General features: G+C 41.7%; 1 long non-coding RNA gene and 1 pseudogene across 2 annotated transcripts in view; both read right to left on the bottom strand.

Moving 5' to 3' along the window:
• LOC147144479 (uncharacterized) overlaps positions 1–11,307 on the bottom strand; it is a 95,322-nt pseudogene extending 84,015 nt beyond the window's left edge.
• Positions 1–14,660, bottom strand: part of LOC147144478 (uncharacterized) — a 109,337-nt gene extending 94,677 nt beyond the window's left edge. Inside the window, exons 1-3 of one of the 2 annotated variants that reach the window (XR_015087469.1) lie at positions 14,499–14,660; positions 13,588–13,688; positions 12,600–13,384 (exon numbers count right to left, since the gene is read on the bottom strand). This is a non-coding gene — a long non-coding RNA (uncharacterized LOC147144478). Of the gene's footprint in view, positions 1–12,599; positions 13,385–13,587; positions 13,689–14,498 lie in introns of those variants that run through there. The other variant, XR_015087468.1, reaches the window with a different exon arrangement.
• Between the last annotated feature and the right edge of the window lie 2,137 nt (positions 14,661–16,797).

Raw genomic sequence — 16,797 nt, 5'->3', positions numbered from 1 at the left:
AGACCAGAAGGGAGAGTGAGTAAAAAAAAAATAAATAAATCACAGCACTAAGGGGGAAGAAAGAAATGTCATTAGGTAGTTGCTAATCAGTGTAGGAAACGTTGAGGAAATGGATAGCTATGTATGGCGAGAAATGGGTACACGAATAGGGAAGGGAGAGCGGAAATGAACGCTGGATCACATTCTCACCTGCTGCCTTGTTCAACCGTCTGCGGTGGTCATCGTGACATATTCGATAATGCCTTCCCATCTGCTCCGTCTAAATGTCTGAGTGCCGTGCTGAATTTAAGAATATGGCAGGCAGACTGCACATCTCGTTATCTTCTTTTACGGTTTGCAACTTCCATGGTGACATTCTTTGGAAGGTGAGGCACACGACACACATTCTCTGCCAATGGTAATGAGGCATCGGTCCCACAAGAGACTGCAGAATATGAAAAGATGGCAAGTGCGCATCCAAATTTGGATTTCTCATTCAGTGGCGATGTTGTACGCATATTTCCAGAGGCATGCACCGAATGTATCTTATGGTGTTGCTTTGACTCCCTCGAAGATTCACATCGTTATCAGCATGATTTGGATTATTGTATTAGTACGCAATTATAGCGCTACTAGAGAGTACCACTTTACCCGGCTGATTTTCAGCAGGTGGCGTGCAATCCATTTCCACTTGATGCCCCCTTCACCATCGACCTGTGACTCATTGGCATCCAGTCCAGTCATCTGCCTTTCACTTTTCTGTTAGCAGGGAACGTTTCTAGCCACGGCCATGACCCGGACCAGAATGAGCGGAACAGAAAATGGCAGGATGGATGGATGGAATACACATCTACAGTGATCAACATAAGTGAGTACATCCCAACACAATTTTTTTCTTTTTTCTTTTTTAGAAAACCTTGAGTTCCCTTTCACAATCAATATTTCATGTCGAGCAGTGTATAGTGCATGTTCCAATGTATCCATCCGTTCATTTTCATTCTGCGTAGCCTTTTACGGAGCTCCAGAGGGCAAGGCAGCCCAGCTCAGTGTAGCTCGCAAACATGGATAAATTGGCAGGTTTGGGGTCATGAAGGCCATCTGTCCAGAAAAACTTCTTCCGAATCGGCAATCCCAAATCGGGAAAAGCTGGGAAGAAATCGTGTATGCGAGTTAACTTTGGGTGAGAAGCAGGCAGACTACACCCCGGAATGATCACCGCCATTTCCCAAGAACCAAGCCTTGGCAAACTGTCTAAAGGCAGCTGAGTGAATGCTTCCACTACCAAGCACGACTGACAATTTGACCGTCCTATACAAAAGACTGAGCATTAGGCTATTAGGCTACATTTTCCAATAAGAAATCCCTTTATTCATCCCAGAAAAGAACATTTCCTTTGCACTCTTTATTTCTTCAGTACATGCAGTACCAGTCAAAAGTTTGAACAGATTGAATAGCACGAGAAAGTGTCCAAACTTTTGATTGGTAGTGCATATTGAATGAAATGACATACAAATGCTGCAGAGAGAGTGTGAATATGAGTGGACATGAGTGCATGCAAACATCCCAAGTGGTGTTTTAAAAGGGACATAGCAGTTCAATAAAGTTTTTTTTTTCCCCCCCTTTTTCTTTGCAAGTAATAAAACTAAGGAAGACACTGACAAAGATCTTCCCATCTCTCCGTTATTATCTGTCTGAAGCTGCCTTTTCGCAGCCAGATTTGTGGTGATTGCAGCTGATTTACAAGACTTCCAATGGCCGTAAGTGATTAAAACTGGCAATAATACCCGCATTTCTTTCAGGGAGGAATTTCATCATATCGTTCAAATCAATCCACTTTTGGCCGTGAAAGTAAATGTTAATGTGAATGCAGGCATGATTTATCAACCTGGCAATTGGTTTGTTGTTGTGCATGTGATGCTCAAATGCGCATCGGTGTGAGATGAGGTGGCGCAGGTGAACTCAGCTGAGGACACGGATAGCCAAGATCCTACAAGCAACGGCTTGTAGACCTAATGCTAGACAGCAGCACGCAGGCACGCGCACACACCAAGATCAAAAAAAGAGAGGAGGAGAGAGAAGAGAGTGCATGAATAATTTGCTACTGAGATGACAAACTGGTTTCAGTGGCTGGTGTTTATCTTTCTGCACTCTTGCAAGTACCTACACAGAGGGGGCAGCAGCTGCCACTGGCACAAGCGCTATCCTCCAAACTAATTTATCACCTACAAAGCTAACCTCGGTGCTGGGAAGCGTGTGTGTGTGTGTGTGTGTCATTTTGTGTGTGTGACATTTAGAGACAACGTGTGCATGAACAATGTGACCTGGTACGGTGCCACCCTAACCTTATTAAGACCAAACTCAGGACAGAAGTGCAGAGTATCCCTTTTTCTGCGACACTGGCATCAAAGTCAAAAGTCTATAGAATCTGTCCCTTAGCATACTTTGAATGTAGTACACGCACGCACGCACGCAGGCATAAACACACATACAGACACTCAATGTATGACGCTTAAGCTATGGTCACATTGCAGAGGATGACGCCCCAATTCCGATTTTTTTTATTAAGTCAGAGCTTTTTATGTAGTCGTTCACGTTAAAAAAAACAAATTCGTCGTCTGATGTGAATGGCATGGCGTCTGTGAAGTGATAAACATGAGCACAAAACACGAGGTCACATGGCACAGTGTGTTTACATAAGTAAATAAGTCCTCTCCTGTAGGTCTAAGTCCTGGCGCATTTGTGGCAATTTCAAGGATTTTTTGGAAACCGTGCAAACATTTTCTTAACTGAATTATTTCATGTTGCTCCAGCGTCTGCCATTGCTTTGTTTTGTTTTATCGAACAAGTGTGATGTTTGTCGCCTTTTGATGACGTATAAGTCAGATGAGCGCAACCTGAGCATCCAGACTGCAGTCGCGTAGGATACATATACGATTTCTGTCTACATATGAAAAGAGTCCTGGGTTGGTTTTGAAAAATAAACGTTTACAGTGAAACGAAATAAATTGTCACAGTATGAATATAGCCTTAACTCATTCACTGCCAGACATTTTCAGACCCTCTTTTACGCCAACGTTGGAAAAAAAAAAAATAATAATAAATTTAAAAAATCTTGGGATTGAATGGCTGGACTGTGAAAAGACAAATAAATACGTCAATGGCAGTGAATGAGTTAATCACCATTTATCTATCTGCCACCTGCACTCCTGTCTTAGACAGAGTGTTGCTGTTCCTGGTGGGGCCAGGGGCACAACACAGGCTCAACGGGTGGACCTCTCTGATGCTGGCTAGCCTGGCTCCAGGGAATCTAAATCTGTTTATTAGCCAGTCATCATCCTTCGGCCAAGAAATCTTAGCGGTCCCCGAATGCTTGCTCCCTCCTAATTCCTGTCCATCTACGTCTCGTCGCAGAGCCGGCAGTGCCATCATGCAACATTACGCCTCAGTATCAATGCGGCATTTCTGTTTATATGGCTGTCGGAATGATTGTAATCTTGACGTTGGTTCTTTGCGACATTTTTCCAGGGAAATTATTGAATTGTATGATGTTGTACTTTAAAAATCATCCTTTGTAGACTAGTTACATAAAATTATAGGCTTGGTTTCTGTTTTAATCTCCCCAACCAAAAATACTGAAAAACAGGAACAACACATAAGATCTGTACAGTGATACTGCAGCATTATCATTTTGAGTGTGTGTGTGTGTGTGTGTGTGTGTGTGTGGATGTGTGTGTTTGAAAGATGTCAGGAGCTATTTAGGAAGCCCTCAGTGTGGTATGTGTTAATCTGGTATTACACGTCTCAGTGTGATATTCACAGTGCTCTGCTCCGTTTAAGGCCTCCAGCGCCGATTATGCCCGCTACATGCATACACACAAAACGGCAACAACTGCCACACACGCGCGCGCGCGCACACACACACACGCATACACACATACATTAGGCAGCACATTAAGGCCTCCTCGCCAACAGCAAGCTGTCAAAGCAAAAGTCCTTCAAGTGGCTAATGATCCATTACACAATCAACAGCGCCGACCAAGAGCGAGATTGATGAAGCACAACAAAGCGGGGACACCCCCTCCCCCCCACCAACTTGACTTGTGTTACGGTAAAGAAGTGTTTGGATTGGTGAGGGTGACGATGTAACGGATTACACGCTAATCATGGCAAGAAAAACAGGAACAAGAAAGCTGATAACAAAAGTGCAACAAACATGTCAAAGCAAAGCAAATGCTTTTGTCGTGGCTATTTCATCAACAAAGTGGCAGCTACTTCCCCGTGAGGAGGACACATACTCAGATCCACATACTTTTTACCGAATACTAACAACAACTATAATTGAAAAGTACCCCTGTGGCATCAAGGAGATTGTGCGGTGATTTTCAAAACATAGCGAGAGTAAGCTAACATTTTTGTGTGCTGCTTTGCTGATGGAAAACCAGTAACAGTGAGCAGAGGTTTTGGTAGGCAGAGCATCTAATAGACAAAAGACATTTAGAGATGGTATAATGTTTTTATATGATTCAAATGCTGGTATGCTTTCCTATACATTGGATCATTTGCCTACACGAAAGCATGCAGTACCCTCCAAAAGTATTGGAACAGGTCAATTCTTCTGTTTTTGTTGCACACAGAAGACATTTAGGTTTCAGATCAGAAAATCTGTGATACTGTGAGTGCTAATTTACAAGGCGTTAAGAACATATCGACATCATTTTCGATTAAATGGGTTCTGATCAGCTAAGGACTGTACCTGTGTGCATGTGCCTAAAACTGTACAAAGAGACCGTGATGCAGAATGCAAACGTGTCGCTCTAGTCTACAACACGGATAGCAGAGCTAGGACGCTCACGTACTTGCTAATTTACAAAGTACACTGAAGGAGCTACTTTATCGGTGGCTCGCTCAGCGAAAGTTAGTGTGCGAGGGGAATGAGTGAAATGGAAGAGGGGGTCCAAGAAATAAAGTGTGACATTGAGAAATGATCCCAATAACAGAGTATCGTGTCATCCCTCCAATTCCATGGTATCAGATTGAACGTCCTTTGTAAATGCACCAACGGTCCCTCTAAGAAATGGTGTGCGGTGGTGTGGATGTGATGATTTAGCTGGGTGTTTATTCTCCCTGATTTTTATCCCCTCCAGAGCCTGCTTCTGCCTGTCAACTGGCACAGAACCTCCACTTAGTGCTTCAGCAAAACCTGCACAGTCAAACTAAGCGACATGAGGGATGGGGAAATGCACTGGCACATACTGATAGATTCAATCTTTTGCAAAGCAGACGTGGACATTGGCCACTAATTTAGCTCCCTGACACATTTAGAGTGTAAAACCAGATACAAATCTTCCCTTTCCAAAAGGCCTCCATTAAAAGTTTTTTATTGCCAACGCCAGCGAGAAGTTAAAATCACTTGCGTGCTTCATGTTTACATTTGTCTTGCCAAATGTTATTGGTCCCACCTGCTTCTTAAATAGGTTTCAATAATCCCACAACCTGCCAGGGCTCAATGAAAAGCCAACAGTTGCGGCAATAAGTGCTCTCTGCTACCCCCCGTTTGCAGAATTCATCGTAGCCTAATCGGGTCGAGCTGCACTTCCTTAGGATGCACTTACACACATCCCTGTGTATTTTGTAACATGAACATACATTTCCAAAGAAGGAATAACCGTGAGGTCCAAACGAAAACTACAGAGAACCGTGGTGTATTTATACACAGTTGTCTGAATTGAGTCGCTAGAAAAAAAGGATAATCCTGTGGGTTGACAACAGAGACGAGTTGAGGATAGAAAATATACTCTTAACACAGTTCTGTAGCACACTAATGTAATTGTAATATACTGAACATTGGTGAAACGTGTGAGTATAGATTTTCACATTTAAGTATGACTTCGTTGTGTGATTCGGAGTTGATCTCAATATCATGATGACAATGTAATTAAAAACAGGTGGTGGGGAGTAGTGTTGAGGACAGGGGTGCCAATAATTCTGGGGGGGAGGGGAGTGTTGTGTGCACTGTATATTTATACAATATATGTATGTATCATAGCATATTTTAAGTGATCTAACGCAATACTGGCAGTTCCTAAAGTGCCCTGATTAGATGGTAAATTTGTAATTTACTCATTATATGTTCATGGCAGAGTATAACAAGGATAGGTTGCATGCCGGTTTCCTCTAAATGGTTCTATTTTAGTTAATTGATTGAATATCCAACCATCCATTTTCTGAATCGTATCCTCACTGGGGCACTGGAGCCTGTCCCAGCAGTCTTTGGGCGGTAGGCGGGGTTCACCCTTGACACCAGCCAATCACAGTGCACACAAAGACAAAACAACCATTCGAACTCCAAGTGATACCTACGGACAATTTAGAGTGTTCAATTAACCGACCGTTCATGTTTTCGGAATGTGGGTGGAATTCGGAGTACCTGGAGAAACATGCAAACTCCACACAGGAGTGTCGGAGACCGGATTCGAACCCTGCAACCTCTGCACTGTGAGGCGGATGTGAATAATAATTTTTAAAAAAAGCATAAAATAATTTTAAAAAACAATTGCCAGTTAAAATCGGTGACAGTAAATGAAAAATGGAAGAAAAAAAAATGTAAGTGATGTTTTGTGTCGATGTGAATGTATGGCTGACATTAAGTGCACCCCATCAACCTCATTTTCTGACTGACTGCCTGGTGGAGCATATAAAACCTGTTGGATCACAGCCTTGCCATGAAAAAAAAATGAGCGAGGGGACAGATGGAGGGATAGAGGGACTTAAATGAGTGTGAAGTGTTGTCAAGGTGATCCCCCGTTCACCCTCGTGCTCCCTCACAAACCCCACTCCCACCCATCTCCCGCTCATTAAAGTTGGAGCTTTAATGATTGTGGCATAGGCAGTGCTGTATTTGCCGAGGTGCTGGCTGCCCGCTGTGACAAGGATAGTTGTGGAGTAACTCACTGTCAAGCTCACAGACTTGACACAGACACACTTGCAGTAAAAGCTTGATGGGCCAGAATGTTGATGGGAACATTTTTCGCCCAAGGACATTCGCTATGGAAGCAAAGCAGGAAATGAAAAAGAAAGAAATAAATGGAAAGGATTGAACTGCAAGAGTATGCACATTTAAGAAATGCTGGTAATATCACAGCCGCGAGCAGGCGAATAAACCATAATGAGCATCATGTGGCTCAATAAATGTTTATGCGTGGTCTGATTTAATCTGAATATTATGAGGCGATTGTGATATACAAATAACAGCGGTAGTATCCAACTTAAAATAAAAACATGCACTTACGCGCACAATTGAGACTGTGTAGGCAAAGTGAAGCATTTTTTCCTCTTTTTTTCTTTTTTTTGGTTAAGTTAAAAACATTGTTATATGCAAAACCATTTCCACAATTCTGGGCAGGAAGCAATTCTCCCCTCCTTTTTTTTTTTTTTCTTCTGCGCCTGAAAATGTTTTTTTCTTTTTTTCTTTTTCTTTTTTTTTACTCCATGGAGCAAGCCCATTTCCTCCAGTAAAATATATGCAGTGGACCCCTCGCAGGGATAGAGACCGGGCAAGCCCGTCAATAGTGGAAATATCGATTTTTGAGGTTAATATGCGAGTTTGAAAAAAATGGTACTTGATCACCGATTCGATGAGAAGATGGAGCAATATATCTATTTAATCAACTTGTATATACAGTCGATCCCCTCCATAGCAAAGATGTATTGGCAAAAATAATGATTTAAACCCCCAAAAATTCAACTGCCCAAAAACGCATAAACAAGAAATATAAAATGTCATGTTTACGTTCTCTGACATTGATGGGGGAAAAAAAATGGCTGAACATCACCAGTCATTCAGGTGGCCGGAGCTTTTGCTCAAATTATTGCTATCTTGGTTCAACAGTCCACACACTTACTTTCTCGGCTCTGCTTTGTAAGTCCCGGTGCCCACAGACCACAATAATTATTTTTTCCTACACTGTCCACTTTTTAACCTTCTGTATATGTGCCGCGTATGTGAGAAAGTATGCACATTCTGGAAGCCGTTTGGCTCCGGTGCAGCTGTACAGATCCGCCCCCATCTACCCTATACGCAAACTAAATTGACTTTTTCTGTAATTGCGTCAGGAGAATAGCTCAACTCACACGATAATGAGAGTGAGCCATGTTTTGCCACGTGAGCTGTATTAATGGCAATGCTGAAAAAGGATGAAATGAACAACACTGCTTAATGGGGTAGGGAGTCGGTCTATGTATTTTTGCATCCAAACACAAATTGAAAACGTTCAAATGCGGTGTCGAACAAAAGCAAAAATATGCTCACAACAAGAGAGACATCTCAGGAAATCTCCCCTTGGATCCAGAAGCATTGTCCCTCTTCTCTCATTTTCTAGCACACAAGCCGCACTGCTCTGGGTTTAAAATTCATTTTCATCTCTCTTGTAAGCTCTCCGTTCTTACATATTTGTTCTAAATCCTATTAGGAGGCCTTTGTGATATGAGAAACGCTTGCAAATTGGAAACCATCTTCAGGCAAAAGTTGGACACGGGAGGCAATCTTCACAATCTAATCTGTCGAAGCACAAAACACCAACAGCACATTTTGGATGTGGTTAATATCAAAACGTAAGTGGGGAGAAAAAAACCAAAATCACTAAAAATGTTACGTCATGGTGCTGGTAGATACACCCGATGTGCATATGGACCATATGCACGCAGGACTTCCATGTGCATGTAAAAAAAACCTTAATATGGCTCAATACTGGCAAACCACGACCGATCACCACCAAAATACAGTGTCGATTGCTTTGATATTTTCAGAAATTGAAGTGGGCATAAGTGGAGATGTGCATGTGAATTTTGGTGGCAAAATGTACACGGAAAACCTACAAAGAAAGAAAACATTATGGGTGGAGGAAATAGCACTGGAGTTGAAGTCAATAAAAAGCTCATTCGCTGCAGGTTGACTTTCAAAAGAGCAACTTCAATTAAAGACTGCTTTGAGTACTTCATGTTTTCATTCTCAAAAATTTGTAATATTAATCAATCGTCTCTCACTCCATTACCCACTCCCATGTGTTTCCCATGAAATAAACAGAATTTTAATTAACCCCTGGAGCAAGTGGGAGCATGCGAAAAAAAAAAAAAATGGAGGCAAGGGTTTTCCTCATTTTCCCTGACAGGTGCCCTCCTGAGACAAAAGGGTAAAATGAGGAAAATGTGTTTGGTTAAGATTAGATGAACGGCATTAGCGTGCCATGTGAAACATTTTAAAGCGGCAAGTCAACACAAACCTTTTTTTTTTTTAAAGAATATGTTCTAAGCAGGCCCTCAAGTTGAAACACAGCATTCTGATTCTTATATTGCGTTTGTGGAATACGAGTTATGCAACAAAATCCGCCCGTTTTTAGCCATCTCTGGGGGCGGCCATTTTGTCACTTCTGTGGACTGAAAATGACATCACAGACCCTCAGGGCTCAGATAATGGCCAATCATAGCTCAGCTTCAGAAAACAGGTGAGCCGTGATTGGTTGATTGAAGCAATTTTTTTCTAGGAGTACTTTGGTTCGAGGACACATATGCAGCAGAAATATATCGAACAATTAACCTTCCACCTAGACAGTAATAACAGGATATTTGATACCATTCATCAGATGTGATTGAACACAAGACCATAAAACCTTGTATGATGCTCATATATTTTGAGCCACATATATTTAATGGAAACTCACTATAAATAGGTGAGCTAGATAGTAACAGTTTTAAGGTTCCTGGAGGTGGATTTGTGCTGCAAGATAGAGGTGATAAAGAAGATTGGAGTAAATTATTGACTAGGCGAGACTGTTGGGGGGGGGGGGGGGGGGATTGGTTTGGGGATTGTAGATTGTTAGGTGGTGATTGGGAAACTGAAAGCTTGAGTGACGAGGTTGGTTCCGGGAGCTACTGGGATGATTGTAACACTTCTAATACGAGAGGTGGGTTCAATTGGCAATCTTTGGGCAGTGAGGCTGAACTCGATGGCGGATCTGTGAAAGTTTGCCTTTAAGAGAAGGAAGGTGAAAATGGAGAGAAATGCACATCTGGGATTGGTGATTTGACACTAGTGTAAGTAGAGAGATCAGGAGAAGATGAAAGAGGAGGTTGGGAAATGTTTGGGATCTCAGTTTGATGATGTGGAAATGACGGCAAGTGCAAAATGCGCGGGCAACCACGGTGTGGTTTTGATTTGTGGACTGTGGGAGCGAAAGAGGACCTCTGTGGCTTTGAGGATGATGTTGAAATGTTTGGAGTGTGATAGCTTACTCTGATTGGCCAGCACCGTGTGCAAAAGGAAGAAAATGTGCTAGTTACTTGTATGATCACATGATTTTTATATGAACACAAGAACAGCTTTAACAAAATAATAGAAAGGTTTTTTTTTAAAATGTTTAAAAAAAAAAATTTTAAAAAAAGGATTTAAATTGTTTCAATTATGTTTAACTCTGTGTGTGTTCGAAAACCTTTTTTTTTTTTTGGCGAATCAAGAATCTGAAAATCGTTCATTTTCTTAGTGCCTCTGGCTCAAAACACAGCCGTGTGACTTCCAATCGGTTTTGCGCTGGAGGGATACAGTAAAAAAAAAAAGGGAATGTGCCTGCTCTGAATATTATTTTTGACCTTTATCAATATTTACAGATCTTTACAATTTGCATGATTTACAATAGCTGTAAGTTTTCTGTTTCCATGCTGAGTGGCGAACTGTGTGACATTTTTTCCCCCATATCAAGAGATTTTTCCCACTTGGACTCAATACAGTCGAACCTCTTAATCGTTTCCGTGAGACCCTTTTCAACTTGAAATGTTCATAAATTGAGGTCATATTTCCTTTTGAAAAATGTACATCATTTCCAAATTTACATCATATGCTAGCTGAATTCAAAGGGAATGAGGGGAGCTGCTTCGATTGGCCAGGAATCAAGTCCGCTATGCTTATTCCCACTACGGCGCAATCTCTAACTGCGCCTGTCTAAGAGAATGCCAAAAGGCCACTTTTGGTAAAAAATAAAGAACAGTATTTGTTCCTGCACAAAAAAACGTACATACTGACTAAAATTCTACCCTGTAATTTTGTTGGACAGCCACCAACATGCACCGAAGCCGATTCCCTGACGGGGGTGCGGACGGTGGCCGACGGGCACCGAAACCTTTTACAGAATGGACCGGCCGTACAGAAGTACTCCCGAACTTCCCAATGGCCACCACAACACTACAACATAAACTGTGTACTAAAAGTAAAAATCTAACATTGTTATAGCTATACTTTTCAGTCACTGCAGGTTTCACCATCTGTCCCACATCCCTCATTGCTGACATTGACTAAAGACTGCCGCTAATAATCCCTCCATCACATCACCATGTGGGACCATCTGACAGCTCAGGAAAATGACAGTGAAAAATAAAGAGTGTTCCCCTCAGGATGTCATACCAACACAATCAATTATTCATGGCCACACACTCTTTCAAAATCAAAGGCAGGAGATGAGACACTGGTGAACACGTTGTAATTATTATGCATTATAAAAGTTTTAACTGTTGGAAGGAATGACTTATCAACATCTATATAATTTTGCATTTCCCCAGTCATAGGAGTCTTCTAATTATCAACCAAGCAAGGTCGTATCAATTATGACTGCCAGCATACAAATCAGTCCCATTGTTTGAATAGTGTTGGATAAAAAGTTTACATTGTACTTTTACAACATTCTCTTTCAATGTGAATTGTTAGAAAGAGAGAGAGAGGAAAATAAACATGATATTGCCTGCAGTTCAGGGTCACATGGTTAATGGCTCCCTTTCTCACTATTAGGGTTACAGTAGTTATGAGAATTTTCATATTTTTTGTTCCATTTTGAGTTTTGAGGGGTTTTTTAAATATTGCGTTAGATCTAATTAAATTTGAGAACATTTAAAAAAAATATTAGTTTCATTTTTTTTAATCTATATTTTAGTTTAGTTTTTAGTATTAGTTTTAGCTTTTTGTCTGTGTGTGTGTGTGTGTGTGTGAATTTCTTGTGTGCAAGATTTTTACATAACATCACTATTAAGTGTTGTATAAGTAAAAACTAAAAAAAAAAAAAAAAAAAAAATGTAAACACATTTTGAACACAACCATCCAGAAATCAAATACAGGTACTGTATGACAGACCATCATCATACTGCTTCTAAAGTTAGATACATCACAACCATAACTAAAATGTGCCAAGAGTGGATTTGTGGCTTGAATTCCTGTTGAGAAGTATTCCACACATAAGCCACTTTTATCTGTGAGTCATAGTCAAATTGGAGGATGGATGGATGGATGGATGGATGGATGGATGGATGGATGAAAAGTGCTTGCGGTTTATTTAGATGAAACTTAAACCTCGTTTTACTGTGTGCTATTATTTTCACATCTGAACCAAAAAAGGAGAGCATTTGTTCCCCCGTGTTGCATTTCGGGCTGATTTAAGTGACAAAAGTGGGACAGCGTGACAAACACGCAAGCACGGCTGTCGCGTAGGAGCAACGCCATCTGGTGGCTCTTTTTTACGCCGCTGTCACCGGATGACGCCGCTTCTAGGCGACACAGAGTAAAAGAACCACAACTCCCGGATGACTGATGATTTTTATTTTGTTCACAATTTTTTTGTTTTGATTATTTCGTTTTTGTTGCGTACAATAACCTTGGTCACCACATGCTGGAGGTCAGAGTGACGTCACTTTGTTTTTGTGTTCTATATTGGCTACTACTCATTTGACATTCAGACTGCGTTTCACTGCATGTGCTGTTTGTTTACAGCAAAACTTCCCTGGGGAGTATTTATAATAACTTCTGCTCATTGACTGCGGCTCATTCCAAATGTAATAAACACTAATAGGGAAACATTTAATGCCTCCAAGGTAAGTGGAATTCTTCATCTAATGTGCGCTTATTGACTGTAGTTTTTCCCAAAACTCTCACACTGACTAAATGCTTGTATCCAAAACATCTGACATTGACGTTAACAGTGCTGCAGTTTGCAGGTCTCCAAAATCTGGACCCCTCATTCATCATAGTCTCTTCCCTCTCAGACATTCACAGGTATGATGTGTGTATGTGAATAGACAGGGAGGTACTATAATATGACGTACAGTACAATGTGCTATTTGCCCATCGCGGTACGCAGAATAAACGTTATTTCTACCTGGGTAGATGGCAGAATAGGGCTGGGAAAAAATATCGTCTCCCAACAATCACCGCTGGGGACTAAACAACAAAGACACTCCCCTGACTGATGAGTGCCAGGTCAGAAGCGAAAGACGGGAAGAACGTCTCCAAAGCTCTTTTGCCCTCTCTTCCTTGTCCATCTCCTTACTCAGGCTGAGTGCAACCTGTCAGGCATACGCCGCCTCTGACAGGCCACTGCCCACAAAAACAGAGCCTATGATTACCCATTAAGATGGACAGGTGAGTATAATGCATACAATCCATACAAGAGAGAACCTTCTATCTAATTTAACTCTACTGCTTATTTGTATGTGTATGCTAGTGTATAGTTCACATGTCAAGAGCATGCAACTTTCATTACTGTACATTAATGAGCCAAAAACATGGGTGCTCATTACCTGTTAGGCCACCTGCCTACTCCTCCTCGATGTTTTTATCATACATAGATATCAAATCTGAACTGGAGGGCAATTATGGCTTAAAAGCCTCCATTGGTGACCTGGGAAGTAAAAAATAAAATTAGCATTTGAAAGGAATTGAAAAATGCAAATCTGTGGTTGATACCGCAGTCAAATCACTGTTTAATTATTTGAGTCTTTCAGCCGTCTATTCCGTCGCCTCATTCGGAAGTAGATGCATGCATGAACACAAAAAAAAATATCTATTCAGATGGAAAGCACACCTTCATTGAACAGACCCAGACCCATGTGCTTTACGCTGTCTGTCTTTACCTTACAAGGTAACTTCAATTCTCTAAGCAGGGCAAAGTGCAAGGCCAGTGAGAGAAATGTGCACAATCAGACTCAGACAGGGAATGTTGCTCAAAGATCATTCGGTCTATCCACTTCTTAAGCGATTACATTTTGCCGCAAAATGTCAACACGTCTACAATCTGTCATTCACTTCTCTAAATAAGAACAAGCAAATCAACAGAGATGCAAAAAGTACTGATATACACTGATTACTTGTATAAAAAATGACTTTGGTCAAAGTAAAAGTACTCACTCAATTAATTACGCAATTAGAAAAGTACAGGCTCTGAAATCTTTGTGAGTAAAAGTAAAAGTGTACATTTACCGGATGTTTCCCCCTCATGTCATATCATTTGAAGGATATTAAATTTGAAAGGCCACTTAACGCAGCCTTTAAACGGACGGGATTGTTTTGGGTTTTTTTTAGTTCAACTTCTCAAACTTCAAAAAGTAAACCAATGGAACATAACGGTCGACCACGCTAATACAGCATGTTATTCTAAACGAACGTCATTAAACAGTTCCAAGCTAAGGAAAGGCTAATGATTTAGCTTTACCTCGACATGTTTTCTCGGATTGGACGGGGATTTCTTGTCGGCAAATTCATGGACTTCAGGTCATTTGCCAAGAATTGTTCGTCGACTTAAACAAAATCGTCAATCATTTGACTTCTCACCTTCCAATTAAATTATCTTTTGTAACGGGTAGCATAGCGTCTTCTCGGGTGATGTCATAGCTTGAGATAGAGCCAATCACAAGCTGGGATGTCCGGGCCGGCTGTAAGCCTTCATGTGATTGGCGGAGCCATGAACATTGGTTGAATTGATTTTTTTTAATGGTCATGCATCATGTAAAACAAAAGTAAGGACCCTGTTTTGTAAATGTATCGAGTAAAAAGTACAGATACTGGTGTTAAAATGTAACGAGTAAAAGTAAAAATATTTTTAAAAATACTCAGTAAATGACAAAGTACTTGGAAAACAACTACTCTAGTACAGTAACAAAGCATTTGTACTTCATTACTTCCCATCTCTGCAAATCAACAAAAAAAAGGTTACATTTTCTACTTTGCTTCATCTGTTTTTCATTATATTCTAGTATGAGAGTGTTCAGCAATGTTCTTGAAGTTCTAACTCAAACTCATGCTTAGGGCTGTATAGTCGTCTAAAATTCTGATGCACGGTGTGGCGTAGATTGGCAGCGGTCGAGACTAGTTTTGTTTTTTTTGCAGTTACAAACCTTTTTTGCGCCATTGTAGGTGAGAACAAAGCCAACTTGCTCCATAGCCAACCGAAGCGGTCCGCTCATTCCCTTTATGTTCGGCATGCAGGATGCGCGGCCCTTGACACGGCGGAAGCAGAAACTGATTTGCTCGAGTCCATGCAGGATATCGAAGTATGCAAACTACGTTTTATAAGGGACTGCAAGCAGACCTCCACGAGAAGATGATGTAAAGTTGGCCAGGGCGATCATTGATGGCCACTGTGAAGTGGGCACTTCCACCCTGATCGTTCCTGTCAGTGTGTGTGACCCCCGCCCGGCCGTGACCAGGGGAGTGATTTTTAAAATACATATAATAAAGATGACGATAATAATTTACAGGGTTCAATGGACGCTGTTGTCATTTTTACGAAAAATGATGGCATCCACCTCACATGTCTGTGGAGCCCAGATTCTAATTGCCTGCGCCTCCATCAAATTCACCAAAATTGCATTACATCATCTGTGCCAAAACGCAGACCTGGTTCCAGCAGGTGAAATGTTTAGTCTACTTTCAGCCACCAAAATATAAAGTGCACCGAGGGCATATAAAAGAAAAAATACCCTTGGACTGCTCGATCACCCAGCATAGTGCAAACTGTCCACCAAATTGCCAGATAAGCTAAACGTGGCTTGCATCAGCACAAAAACTCCAGATGTGCCAGTTGCAGTGTCTACAAATATAGAGCCCTTAGTGTCAAGAAGCAGCAGTGGAAGAGCAGGAAATGTGAGAACGAGATCCTTCCAAGGTCATCTCTGATTTATGATCCAGTTAAATTGCAGAATTATACATGAGACTGTCTGATTCGTTTCTTCATCGGGTCTGGAGGCTACAAGGATCCGTGACGATCATTGGATTGGACAGGTGTTACAAAACTGCAAAGTTTGACAGCTGGGACAAACGGTTTGTATGAAAACAGATCTTTGGAAGAAGGACATTATACTATAACCTGTGTGAAGTGCATTACGCACCGAACATCCATCCATCCATTATCGATACTGCTTATCCTCACAAGGGTCGCGGGGCGTGCTGGAGCCTATCCCAGCTGACTTCGGGCAGTAGGCAGGGGGACACCCTGAATTGGTTGCCAGCCAATCGCAGGGCACACAGAGACAAACATCCGCCCTCAAAATCACACCTAGGGGCAATTTAGAGAGTCCAATCAATTTACCATGCATGTGTTTGGAATGTGGGAGGAAACCGGAGTACCCGGAGAAAACCCATGCGAGTACGCGGAGAACATGCAAACTCCGGGGGCTAGATCGAACCCACGACCTCTGAACTGTGAGGCGGACGCGCTAACCAGTCGACCACCGTGCCGCCCCACGCACTGAACATGTCATGTCATGTCATCTTCCAAACCGCTTATCCTATATAGGGTCGCGGGGAGTTGCTGGAGCCTATCCCAGCCGTCAATGGGCGAAGGCAGACTACACCCCGAACTGGTCGCCAGCCAGTCGCAGGGCACACATAGACACTGTCACTGAGCGGGAATCGATCCCACGCTGCCCGCACACAACTCAGGCGTGTGTACCACTACACTATCAGCGGACACACGCACTGAACAATCACAATAAATTACAAACATATATTCT

This window comes from Filicampus tigris, chromosome 7 (assembly GCF_054856515.1).
Source record: "Filicampus tigris isolate MCC_2025a chromosome 7, RoL_Ftig_1.0, whole genome shotgun sequence".
Taxonomy (NCBI): domain Eukaryota; kingdom Metazoa; phylum Chordata; class Actinopteri; order Syngnathiformes; family Syngnathidae; genus Filicampus; species Filicampus tigris.
Note: the sequence above shows the minus strand (reverse complement) of the source record. Positions and strands in the feature narration are given on the sequence as shown.